General features: G+C 39.2%; 1 long non-coding RNA gene across 1 annotated transcript; it reads right to left on the bottom strand.

Annotated features, from left to right (window-relative positions):
• Positions 1-4,758: 4,758 nt before the first annotated feature.
• LOC123613865 (uncharacterized) lies at positions 4,759-5,653 on the bottom strand. The gene is made up of 3 exons (XR_012511830.1): positions 5,522-5,653; positions 5,289-5,440; positions 4,759-4,894 (listed from the first exon to the last, which is right to left on the bottom strand). It is a non-coding gene; the product is annotated as an uncharacterized LOC123613865 (long non-coding RNA).
• Positions 5,654-11,242: the final 5,589 nt, after the last annotated feature.

Consider the following 11,242-nt stretch of genomic DNA (forward strand, 5'->3'; position numbering starts at 1 on the left):
TTTCTGGAGCTACTGGGACAGAGAACTCTGGGGGAAGAGACTAGATTTGGCAAATAGAGTATGACCTTGAATCTAAATAAGCTGAGTGTGAGGTAACCTTGAATCATTCAAGTAAAAATATTAAGTAAGCGGTTAGCTACATCAATCTGAAGCTCAAGAGGATTGCAAAGTTGGAATATAATCTCAAATGCTGTTGAGAAGCCAACTAAGATTGACTAACAAATGTCCAGATTTAGCCACCTGGAGGTCATTCTTGACCTTAGAGATCTTCTTAAATTACATGATGGGTATTAAAACCAAACTGGAAAAATTTGATTATAAGGTGGGACAAGGTAAAGGGATAGAAACAAGGACAGATGAACATGTGGGGTCAAGGAAGGCTTGCTGAAGTTTGTTTTAATGGAGAGCTTCAGAAATTGATAATAAAAATATGTTGGAGAGGAAGATGTTAAATATACAAAACACAAAAAGTATAATCAACAGCACAAGATTTCTGAGTAGAAGAATGAATTAGCCTTAAGGAAAAGAAGAGACGACCTCTACTGAGAGCAAAAGAGAAGGCAAATAGGACAAATTCAGATGTAGGATCCAGCGCCTCTAGCATATTGGCAATCCTGTCCAGTCACCATTGTGTCACTGATATAGTGGGTGCAGGTGATGTTTTGCGGGCTCCAGATCCCTTCATATCTTATTATGAGAGAAGGAGGGGGAGTCAACATAGCCCTAGGTAGGGGAAACCTATTAATAAATCTTTTTGCCCATCCCATGAAAATATAAACTATTTCTAATTCTCTTTTCTTATTAGAATACAAAAAAAAAACCAAACAAACAAACAAACAAAAAAAAACAAATGCACTCACCATACTGATGGCCCAGTATCAGGTAGCCGAGGCTTTATGGATCTCCTCTTGCAACAATGAACATCTGGCCCACGAGCTGCCAATAGGGCTACTATGTGTTTGAGCCTGCAGTGATCTACAGTTATTCTCCAGGATTCCTCAGAGTCTGAAGAGGCCAGACTGGCAGATTAAAAGAAGAAAAGGAAATAAGGGACCAGCAGCCCACTGTCTCATCTCATGCTCTCAGAATGTGTTAGCCAGCGTGTTTGGGAGAAGTTTCCAAAGTTTCTGTCAGGCCTTCCTCACTCTGTTATCTCTTATCTAACAGGTCAAGTGCCCAGTGGAAAGATTATTCCAACCACAAGTATGTCCAATCCCAGTTAGACATTCAGGAAATGACCACTGAGTATGTGGTGGAAACAACGGACCCACTGGAAACTGGATTTTAGTCAGAAATCCATTTATTATCTCATCTTCATAAACCGATCAGTCTAGCAGGGAAGCAACGATGGTTCCCCAAGCATCCAATTCAGCTCCTGCTTGTGTCCAATAGTCCTTGGAGCATTTCCCTCTCTGCACTAGATAGTAAATGACAGAGGTCCCTTTGGGGAGGGCCTGCAAAATCATTACAACATGCAATCGCCAGAGATTTGCTGTGACCTCCCTCCTAGGAATGAGGCCACTTTAGTCAGTGGGTTCCAGATCTGAGAATTGGCTCAGGTTCAAGAACTGAGCATGGGATTATGACTTTTCATGAGACTGACTACCCTCAGCTTCCTGCTCTTCCTCATGCCTTCTTCTGATTACAGATGATAAACAGCACATCTATTCTGCTCCTAGAGACCTGACAGGCTGTTAAGGCTTCTCTACAACTTCTTAAAATATCTTTAGATGCTCAACACATACCTACCACATGATTTAGCTGAGGAATGAAGGCGCACGTTCATACCAAAACTTGTACGTGAATGTTCATAGCAGCTTTATTTGTAATACCCACAAGCTGAAAACAACCAAAACGCTCATCAGCTTGTGAATGGACAAACAAATTGTGGTATACTTAAACTCAGCAATAAGATGAAATACTAATAAATGAAATCAATTAAAACATGAAACACCATGGGTGAAAAACTACAGAATGAAAGCAGTCAAACACAAAAGACTAAATGTATGATCCTATTCGTATAAATTCTGGAAAAGGAAAAACTGCAGTTCCAGAAAGATCTACAATCACATAAGGCTAGGGGTTAAAGGAGGAGGGCAGATTTCAAAGATGCATGAGGAAACTTTTCATAGTATTAGAAATACTCTATATTTTGATTATGGTACAATAACCATATTTAACTACTGAAATTAATCAAACTGTACACTTAAAATAAATTTCATTGTATGTAATTATACTTCAGTAAAGCTTGCGGGGAAAAGATGTTATGCTAAGCACTAAGGGGGAAAAAGGACATAAAAACAGTATTCCTGTACTCAAATGATGAATAATCTTGTAAACAAGAGAAAAATACATAGAATATATTTGATAAATATATAATGTAAAGAGTGCAAAATGTTATGAGGATTTAGAAGTGGAAGAGGTCACCTCCGTCTGGGGAGCTCTGACAGAGCTTACTGAAAGAGGTAACATTTGAATTAAAACCTGACAGAGGAGTTAGAGAACTTAAGGAAGGAGAAATTTTAGAAGAACTGGATTAGGAAGGTGTTTATCTTTATTTATATTTACAAAAACCATGGAGTATATTTGGAAAATGTTTAACTGGGACATAAATATCATGTAAGAAATGTTTAAGCAATTAGGCAATAAAAACCAGTTAGAGGCAAGTCATAGAATTCCTACGATCCTCATGTGTAAGCAGGAGGAGCTGCTGAGAGTTGTGTAACCAGGACTTCATTTCAGATGAAGATTATGCTGGTAGCTCAGTGCAGGATGGATTGAATAAGAGGCATGGAAGGAGGCTAGAGATGGTATTGGAAGCTTCCCATTGAGAATGCTGAAATGAGAATGAATAAGAAAAGAAATACTTATGAGAGTTTGCAGAACAAGAAACTGGGGGCTGAATGGATATAATGGTGGAAATGAAAGACGAGGAGGATAATCCCCAAACAATGAGTTGCCTCAATAATATTCATCTTGAATAGAATTATTATCACAAGTCTCAGAAAGTTAAAAGAGGTTTAAGAAGAGGCTCTTGGATTAGGTGATTACCTAGTCACTCAAGGAACAGTTATGGAGTGCCAACTCTGCACCAGGTGGAATACGTGGGAGATACAGTGAGAAACCAGACGTACAAAGTCTTTGTCTTGATGGGGTTTGTATTCTTGTTTGGGAAGACAGACAATAAGCATGGAAATACATGTGATTTATTTTAGTTATAAGATAATATGTTACAATTAGGAGACTGTGCCTTTGGGAGAATATTTCTCTCTGTGGAGTCTAGACATCAAAATGTAAGTGTCTATGGAATCACCAAGTTATTAAAAAATGGAGCTCGTGGGCATAGAATGCTACTGAAAAGGTTTAGAGGAAAGACACAAGTGTGTTCACTGGAGGAAGGAAAGAAAGAAATTGGAAACAGGGTGCTTACAGATGTGAGATAAAGGGAATAATTAATGGAGCAAGTTCTGAAAAAGCGGTGGATTGTGAGCATAGAATAAACCACTGGCCTTGAAAAGGAAAATGGATCTTCTTTCTCCATTGTAAGACTTAAAAATTTATAAGAATTAAAAGTAAGATGACAGGTGAAAACATAAAGAAAATGTAAGGTGGGAAATACCTGAGGGAACATGAGTTGAGAAATGAGTTGGACTTTTTAGATGGTGTTTTTTCATCTGGATGATGATGAAAGGGGCTTTGGTTGGGTTTCCAGGTCTGAAGAGAGAAAAAAAAAAATCTGTGGAATGGCAACTCTGAGTGTTCTGTCCCTGCATCATAGCAGTGGGCTAGCTGAGAGCTCACCCAAGGTTAGATGCTATGAATTGTTAGAACACCTCGTCAGCATGACTTTCTCCAACAATCCCAGAGAAGAGAATGCAGAAAATTCGGGTTGTAGACCAAACTTAAATCAAATTAAATACATAAATACATAAGTAAATAAAAAACAAAGGAAAGTCAAGGGCGTCAGGTATATAAAAGTGGAATGGATAATGATGATGTGTTCAAATAGAAGCTGAAAATCCAGAATCTTGGGGAGAAGTCACAGTCAGTCCATGATCAAATGGCGACCTGATGAGAATAAGGCAGTTGTGAAAGCGGAAAGTAAGAAAGGAGTAGCAGAAACTGGGAGGTAGAATTACAGAAGTTCCTGGAAATAAGAGAGTCAGAATGAGGTGTTAGGCCTTAATTAAAAGTACTGTATACAGTTAAGAGTTTCAAAAGTACTTTCCAAATTTCAATCTGCTGTTTATTTACAGATGTCTATGTGAAATCCTAAGGTGCTAATTGAAGCCACTATAAACATTTGCACATAGTAATCTCGCAATTCTTTGAGGAGATATGAAGAAGTACTTCATCCTTTGAACACAGCTTGTTTTTACAAGTGTTTGTTATCAATTAGAAGTTTTTTAAAAAAGGAAACTTCAGATGCCTTCTCTCTGCTGTTGGCAACAGTCTCTTCTTGGCTAGAAAAGGATGATGATGTGATTAGATTACAGACTAGAAAATTCCTAAATGGGGCTCATGCTACATTTATGATGACTGAATTAAGTTTGGTTACCCTCGGGGTTTGGTGATCAACTTGGGGAACAAATAAAAACTCAAAAAAAAATAGAAGAGAACATTTTCTCCTCATGTTTTGCCTCTCAGTCGAGAAAATGAATTTTTAAGAGCTACATTATTTTGACTGGAAGAAACAAAACCCTAAAAAGACAGCAGGTGGTTATCATTTTAAAACAGAAAAATAAGCACAAATTCTCAAACCTTAAAGTTCAAAGTATTCTTTTGAATTTAGTCCAACTGAGTATCGGTGTCTCCTGAGTATTGATGTCCATGGGTGAGCACTGAAATGCTAATACAAGAGTGAATTCATGCTCTGGCTCACATATTCAAAGTCCTAAATAAAGAATGAGAGACAGAATAGCTTACTCCTCCTTGTCCTATAAAAGACACATTTTTGAAAGCAACATCTATTGGGGAACACCCACTGGAAATATTGCCATGATAACAGAACCAAAATATTTGGTTACACCAGTTCCCTGAGAACATCACCTATCACATCACCTAAGCAATGTACACAGTAGTGTGAATTCTCCCCAGAACAGTCTGCCTGTTTTAGATGAATAACAGAAAAACTAACTGACTACATTGCTTAGTCCAATTTGGTCACATCTCTGTAGATGTTTTTGTTTAATTTGTTTTCTTCCACAATAGAAGAATTTTTTTCTCTCCTTTTCTGGAATGCAGGGAGTAAATTCATCTTAATGTGGTTGAGCAGTTCTGCAAAATACCTGATGGTCTGCAGAGATAGGTATAAAATGGAAGCAGATGGATCAAGGCATCCAAATTACACAACGCCAGGCGACGTTATTCTTGCCGAACACAATACTGCACCCCAGGGGTTGTCATTCACGTTACAGTCACGTTGTGCAATATGGTGGCCCTGTGGAGAGCAGATGACAAATGAGTGTGTGGAACAGGCTGTCTATTCATCATGTGAATGATAGCGAAAGCTAACACTTACATAGTACCAACTTCTACACGGCACTCTTCCAGCCCTATGGGAAAGATAACATTATTATTTCATTTTATGCATAAAGAAGCTGTTAAAGAGAGATTACGTGCCTGGTGCTTGGTCATAAAGCTAATAAGTGGCAGAGCCAAGACTTGAAACCAGATAGTCTGCCTCCAGAATCTGGACTCATCTGCTTTTTAAATAGATCCTGGCTTTTCCCCGAGTCAAAGGGAAATAACAACAACCAAAAAAAGCTTAGAGCTCAGGAGACGTGCAATGAATGAAATATCTGGTATGGTACATGACTTATTATTCAGGCCGGAATAACACAAAAACAAGTATGAGGTATGTTTTCTAATAACTTTCAAAAATGCAAAACAAAATAAATTGACAGTGGCATCTGAGAGAGTAAATTTAATTCTGTAGTAATTACTCCTTCTCTCTTAATATGGTAACATCAAGTCTACACAAAATAAAAAATAAAGAAACCAGGAAAGTTTCTTTAGAGAGGATGGAGAGGATAATCACGTCCTACTCTTCACTTTCATTTTTCTTCTTTTAAATGGAACACAGCAAAAGAAAAGTATGGGCTTTATTTTGCCCTATATTTCTTTACCTTTAACATGATGAAGTTAAGGTTAGTAAACAACAAAAGAGAAGCACATGAAAATCCAGATTTTTAAAGAACAAATCAAATATCCTAAACGGAAAACAATTACGGAACAGTTATTTTTCTATTGGTTTCATTCACGTGCTCCCTGATTATGCCATACCTGAATTTTTTTCCCTTATCTGATAAATAAACTAATTAAACAAAAATTTTTGGGTACCTAAAGAACTTTTCATAGTATGTTACATAGAATTTTACATGATTTGCTTTTATTAAACCCAGGAACAATTTTCCTTGCGTTAAAACAAGCATTACTGATTTAAATGCACCAGGCAACCCCATAATATAGTTTTTCCAGCAAGATGTATCTTCTGCTTGACAACGTTCATACATCATTCTCAGGTCCTGACAGATAACATGATTGTAAAGATTTTACAACCACGCTAGTAATGTATGTCAAGGTTCACATAAAAGAAACTCTGGCAATTTGTAGAAGGCTCCTCAATAAAATGGAACACCCTTACACCTGAAATACCGATTGTTAAAGATCGAGAGATAAAGGCATTCAGATGAAAGTTGCCTGCCAAAGTCGAAAGTAGCAAACACAGTTTAGGATTCAACTTGGCTCTGTACCTCAGAACGAATGTCACAAACAAGAATAAAGACATTATCTTCAGAGGCCAAGGGTGAAAATTTCCATCTTGAAAGCTTTTAAGAATGAAAAAATGTTCCCCACTTAGGTTTAAAAGTGCCAAAAAGCAAATGTCTTAATGAGAACTAAAATTATTTACAGAAAAATTTTGTTAATTTTCTGGAGGTTGATATAGGAAACTTTAATTGAACAGAGTATCTTGGAAAGCTAAAAAAAAAACTCCCACGAGATTGTTTCTATTGATCAGGAAGAAAAGCTGAGGCTTCATGCAATTTATTTTGCCATCTCTACAGGTGCACAAGAGTATTATACTCAGGAGTGTTGAAAATGTTAATATGCAGCTTCTTTAGGAGAGAGTGACACCCATCTCAAGCTGTAAGGAAGAGTCTACCCTGAGCCCACAGCTGGCTGGGCTCTCAACCCCACGTAGTGAATCTAGGGTACACTTGAGACAATGCTTCCTGTACAGGAAGTGTCAGCATGTCTTCAGAAAAGTGTAATACTTGGTTTTTCCATCACCTTGTCTTTCACTGACCCAGCAAACAATTCATGTTGTACAAAAACGTAGAAATGGAAATTTTAGTCAAGACAGAAGACTGAATTTGAGAAGCAAAAAGGATGGAGTGTATGTCTGTATGTGGGTGTATTTACTGATCTTTCTATTCTTCTAGCTGAACCTGGGAGAACGAGCAATGCATGACTTAATAAAGGAATGTAATATCAATAAGAGCTTTTCCTCATTTTTTGTTCTAGCTGGATTTGAAGGTCAGTGTGATTTTACAAACAAATGCTGCCTATTGAGAATCTGGGACCGAAAACAAAGATGAGCCACAAAACACAAACAAAACAGGAAAGTAATGAGTTGAGATCTTCTGTTCCTCACTTTCTTCTTCTCCCTTGTCCCTCTTGTCACATCCCAACCTGAGCCTCCCTGCCTAAATCTTGTGGGCCACGGCAAGTGTTAGGGCTTTGTTCTTTTGTTTCCAAGTAACAAAAAGCCACTCGGGTTATCCCAAGGTTGGGGGGTGGGTACCTTAAATAGAAGGATGCTCAGCTGAAGAATTGAAGCTGCTGGGCAAAATATTATTTTGCTTTCCATCTGTCTCTCCTTATCCCTTTTTACTCTGCATGATATCTCTCTTTTACTCTCTTTACCTATTTTGATCTTTTCTGCTCCCTTATAATTTCAGTTTGCATAAAGCTTTGGCTAGTCACAGTCCTGATCCATGACATCCTTTAAAAAAAAAATTTCAACTACTTTGTTTTGATTTCAGATTCCCAAGATAGAGAATGTGGTTGCCTCAATTCATTCTTTTGCACAAAGTCATGGTTCACTATTTCGTCACTGTTACGGCTTGAATTATGTCCACCCAAAAGATATGTTTCCCAATACCTGTGAATGTGATCTTATTTGGAAATAGGGTCTTTGCAGATGTAGTTGAGTTCAGATGAGGTCATTCGGCAGCAGGGGGAGCTTAAATCACTATTACTGGTGTCCTTATAAGAAGGAGGAAATTCAGACACAGGCACCCAGGGAAGATGGCCATGTAAAGCCTGAGGCAGAGACTGGAGTTCGCCTTCCATAGGTGATGGAGTTCCTGGGGCTACCAGGAGCTGGAAGAGGCAAGGAAGGATCCCCCCCGTAGGCTCTTTGCCAACACCTTAATTTTGGACTTCTAGCCCCCAGAACTGCGAGAGAATACACTTCTGTTGTTTTAAGGCACTCAGCTTGTGGTACTTCATTACAGCAGTTCTAGAAAACTGACACGGTCGTTTCAGTCAGTTTTTCAACCCTAATCCAAATATTTGGAGGGTGTCTCATGTTGTAAATATGACACTTTTGCCCTTTGGCTGAACTTGTGGAAGACTTTTTTTCCTTAGCAATTGTGGGAGTGAATAGCTGCTGTCCATGTCGCATGTCAAGAACATATGTGGTGACTATTGCTAAGAAAGATCTTCTTCCCCCAAAAAGGAAGGGCAGGGGATGTTCTTTTTTGCCAGAGGGACATGGTTTATTCCTCAATTTCTGGGAAAGGGGAAAATTTCAAAAAGAAGAAAAATCAGTTCTTTCTTCTAAAACTGGAACTAAAGAAATTCCTTTAACATTTCTGCTTTTTTTTTCCATCCCTCTACTCAAGTTCCCATACTTTTCAAAAGAGAATTTAAATATAGGAAGGAAGGATTTCATACTTAACTTCAACCATCATTCATCGTTTTTTGAAGTCTTCTGTTCTCATTAGCGTCATGGGAACTCCTAAAACCTGAGATAAAGCCCAAGGAAGAAACAGGCACAATATGCTATACAACATACCCTAGTCAGTCCTTCTATCTTTTTGAGATGTAATTGACATATAACACTGTGCAAAGTGAAGGCGTACAGCATATTGACTGGACACCGCGATGTGTTGTGATGTGACTTCCATCACAGTGTTATCTCACGCCTCTGTTGTGTTGCATAACTGCCAACTTGAAAGCAGAGAAATTGGGGAAGTGAAGATGCGGGGTCAGCAGAGCAGAGAACCAGGAGGGGTTGACTCTTTGTAAAGGGCCAGATAGGAAAGGTTGCTGGCTTTGCAAGCTGTAGCACAGATCAGCCATAGACCGTATGCAAATGAATAGGTGTGGCCCTGTTACGATAAACCTTTACACAAACAGGAAGTGGGACTGGGTTTATCCTGGAGGCCGTGGTTTGCCAGTCCCAGTTGCAGAGGATAATGCAAACACTTGTGGTGGTGCTTAATGAGGCTCTTCATTGGTTTACACTCAACATGGACGTGTGTAACTTTCTATCCAGTAGGACACTGGCTTGAACCACCTTGTCTCTTCTGTGTTTCTCCAAGCATGGGTCTCGATCACAGTCAGTTCCGGTGTATGGGGACACATGTGGTCAATGACAGCGCCTTCAAGGCATAGAGGCATTACCCCAAGGAGGCTGGTGCTCCTTGAAGATGTGCTAAGACCTTCCTCTGTCACTTGCAACAACTTAGAAACCCTCAGAATTCGATGTGTGCTGGCAGCCACACTTCACCATTTGTGGACAGATTGCCATACAAATGTTCTTTCTCAGAAACAAAAGTAGCCTGTAAAGCAGGGGGAATCCTTTCCACAAATATATCTAGATGCGAAACTCAGTATAGGTCTACAGCCCCACAGCAGCTCAAAGGAGCAGTCAGAGGTCATCACTGAACAAGTGCTTAGGGACAGTAGCATGCATATGAGTGCCTACTGGTGTCCCTAGAGGCACAAAACGTTGGTACCTTGTTTGATAAGGACAGGACACAATATACACTGTCACTGGCCACAGAGACACATAACTCCTGATACAATCCTGGACAGTCCTCAGAGCCATTCACCTGCCCAACAAAACTCACAATGACCTTACAGCCACCAGCACATGCTCAGAATGTTACTACCTGCAACAACTCACATGTAAGGTCAAAGACAGACCAGACATGCCTTACAGTTATCTGATCTCCCAATGTTCAAATGTCCTCAAGACCCTGGGCTATTAGACTGTATCTCTGATCTAAACAACTTCCATTTATAATGGAGAATTCCATCACACACACACACACACACACACACACACACACACACACACACAAAAGCACATTTCAGCCCCTATCTTGCCAGTGATGTGCTGGATCTGTCTGTTACCAGCTTGTCAGAGCCAAATGTCAAATTTTCAGAAATTTTGTGAGCCACCTGACATCACACTGTAGCTTAAAATCAGCCATGTTGAGAGTGTTTATTTCACAAACGTAAGAAATACTACAAATCATGATCTACCACACCAGCCAAAATGTCCTTATTGTTTAGTCAGATATTCCACCTTCTTGAACTGACTTGATCACCAAGTTCCAGCTTCTCAGTGCCTTCATTTTGGAATCATCCTCCCCGCTGCCACAGAACAACAATGAAATAAATAAAACCAGCTTTTCTGTCTCCCACTAACAACACATCGGGTCCACACATCAGCGACTTCATCTCATAGTCACTCAGGATACTCCTACAGCAGTAACAGATATTATCACTGCAATCATTCGCAACCCAACCCCACCACCTTCAGATCCACCTTCAGATACCCCAGAAGAAGGCACCAAATCCTTTTAACAGATTAAATTTAAAAGTGGGCATTTAGTAATGAACATTTTAATTCCAGACTAAGTCAAAAGGAGCACTCCCCTGTAAGAAATACAGAGGAAAACTAATTTCAGATAAGCTGCTTCTGCACAGTCGAGACGAAAGAGCAGCTGTGAATGTTGGCTTCAGTCCAGTGTGATAAGTTAAGGATGGTCTGCTGCTATTCATGGAAATTTTAGTGTTCACAACTCCACTCTTTAAGATCTCTAACAGGGATTGTTTATCCCTTGTGGTTTTCAATTGATTTTTCTCCCACATAAAGCGAAATAAGTCTTGTTCTAAGTATAAACCCTTCTAGACTGCAATAATAACGTAAGAGGATGAA

This window comes from Camelus bactrianus, chromosome 14 (genome assembly GCF_048773025.1).
Source record: "Camelus bactrianus isolate YW-2024 breed Bactrian camel chromosome 14, ASM4877302v1, whole genome shotgun sequence".
NCBI lineage: Eukaryota > Metazoa > Chordata > Mammalia > Artiodactyla > Camelidae > Camelus > Camelus bactrianus.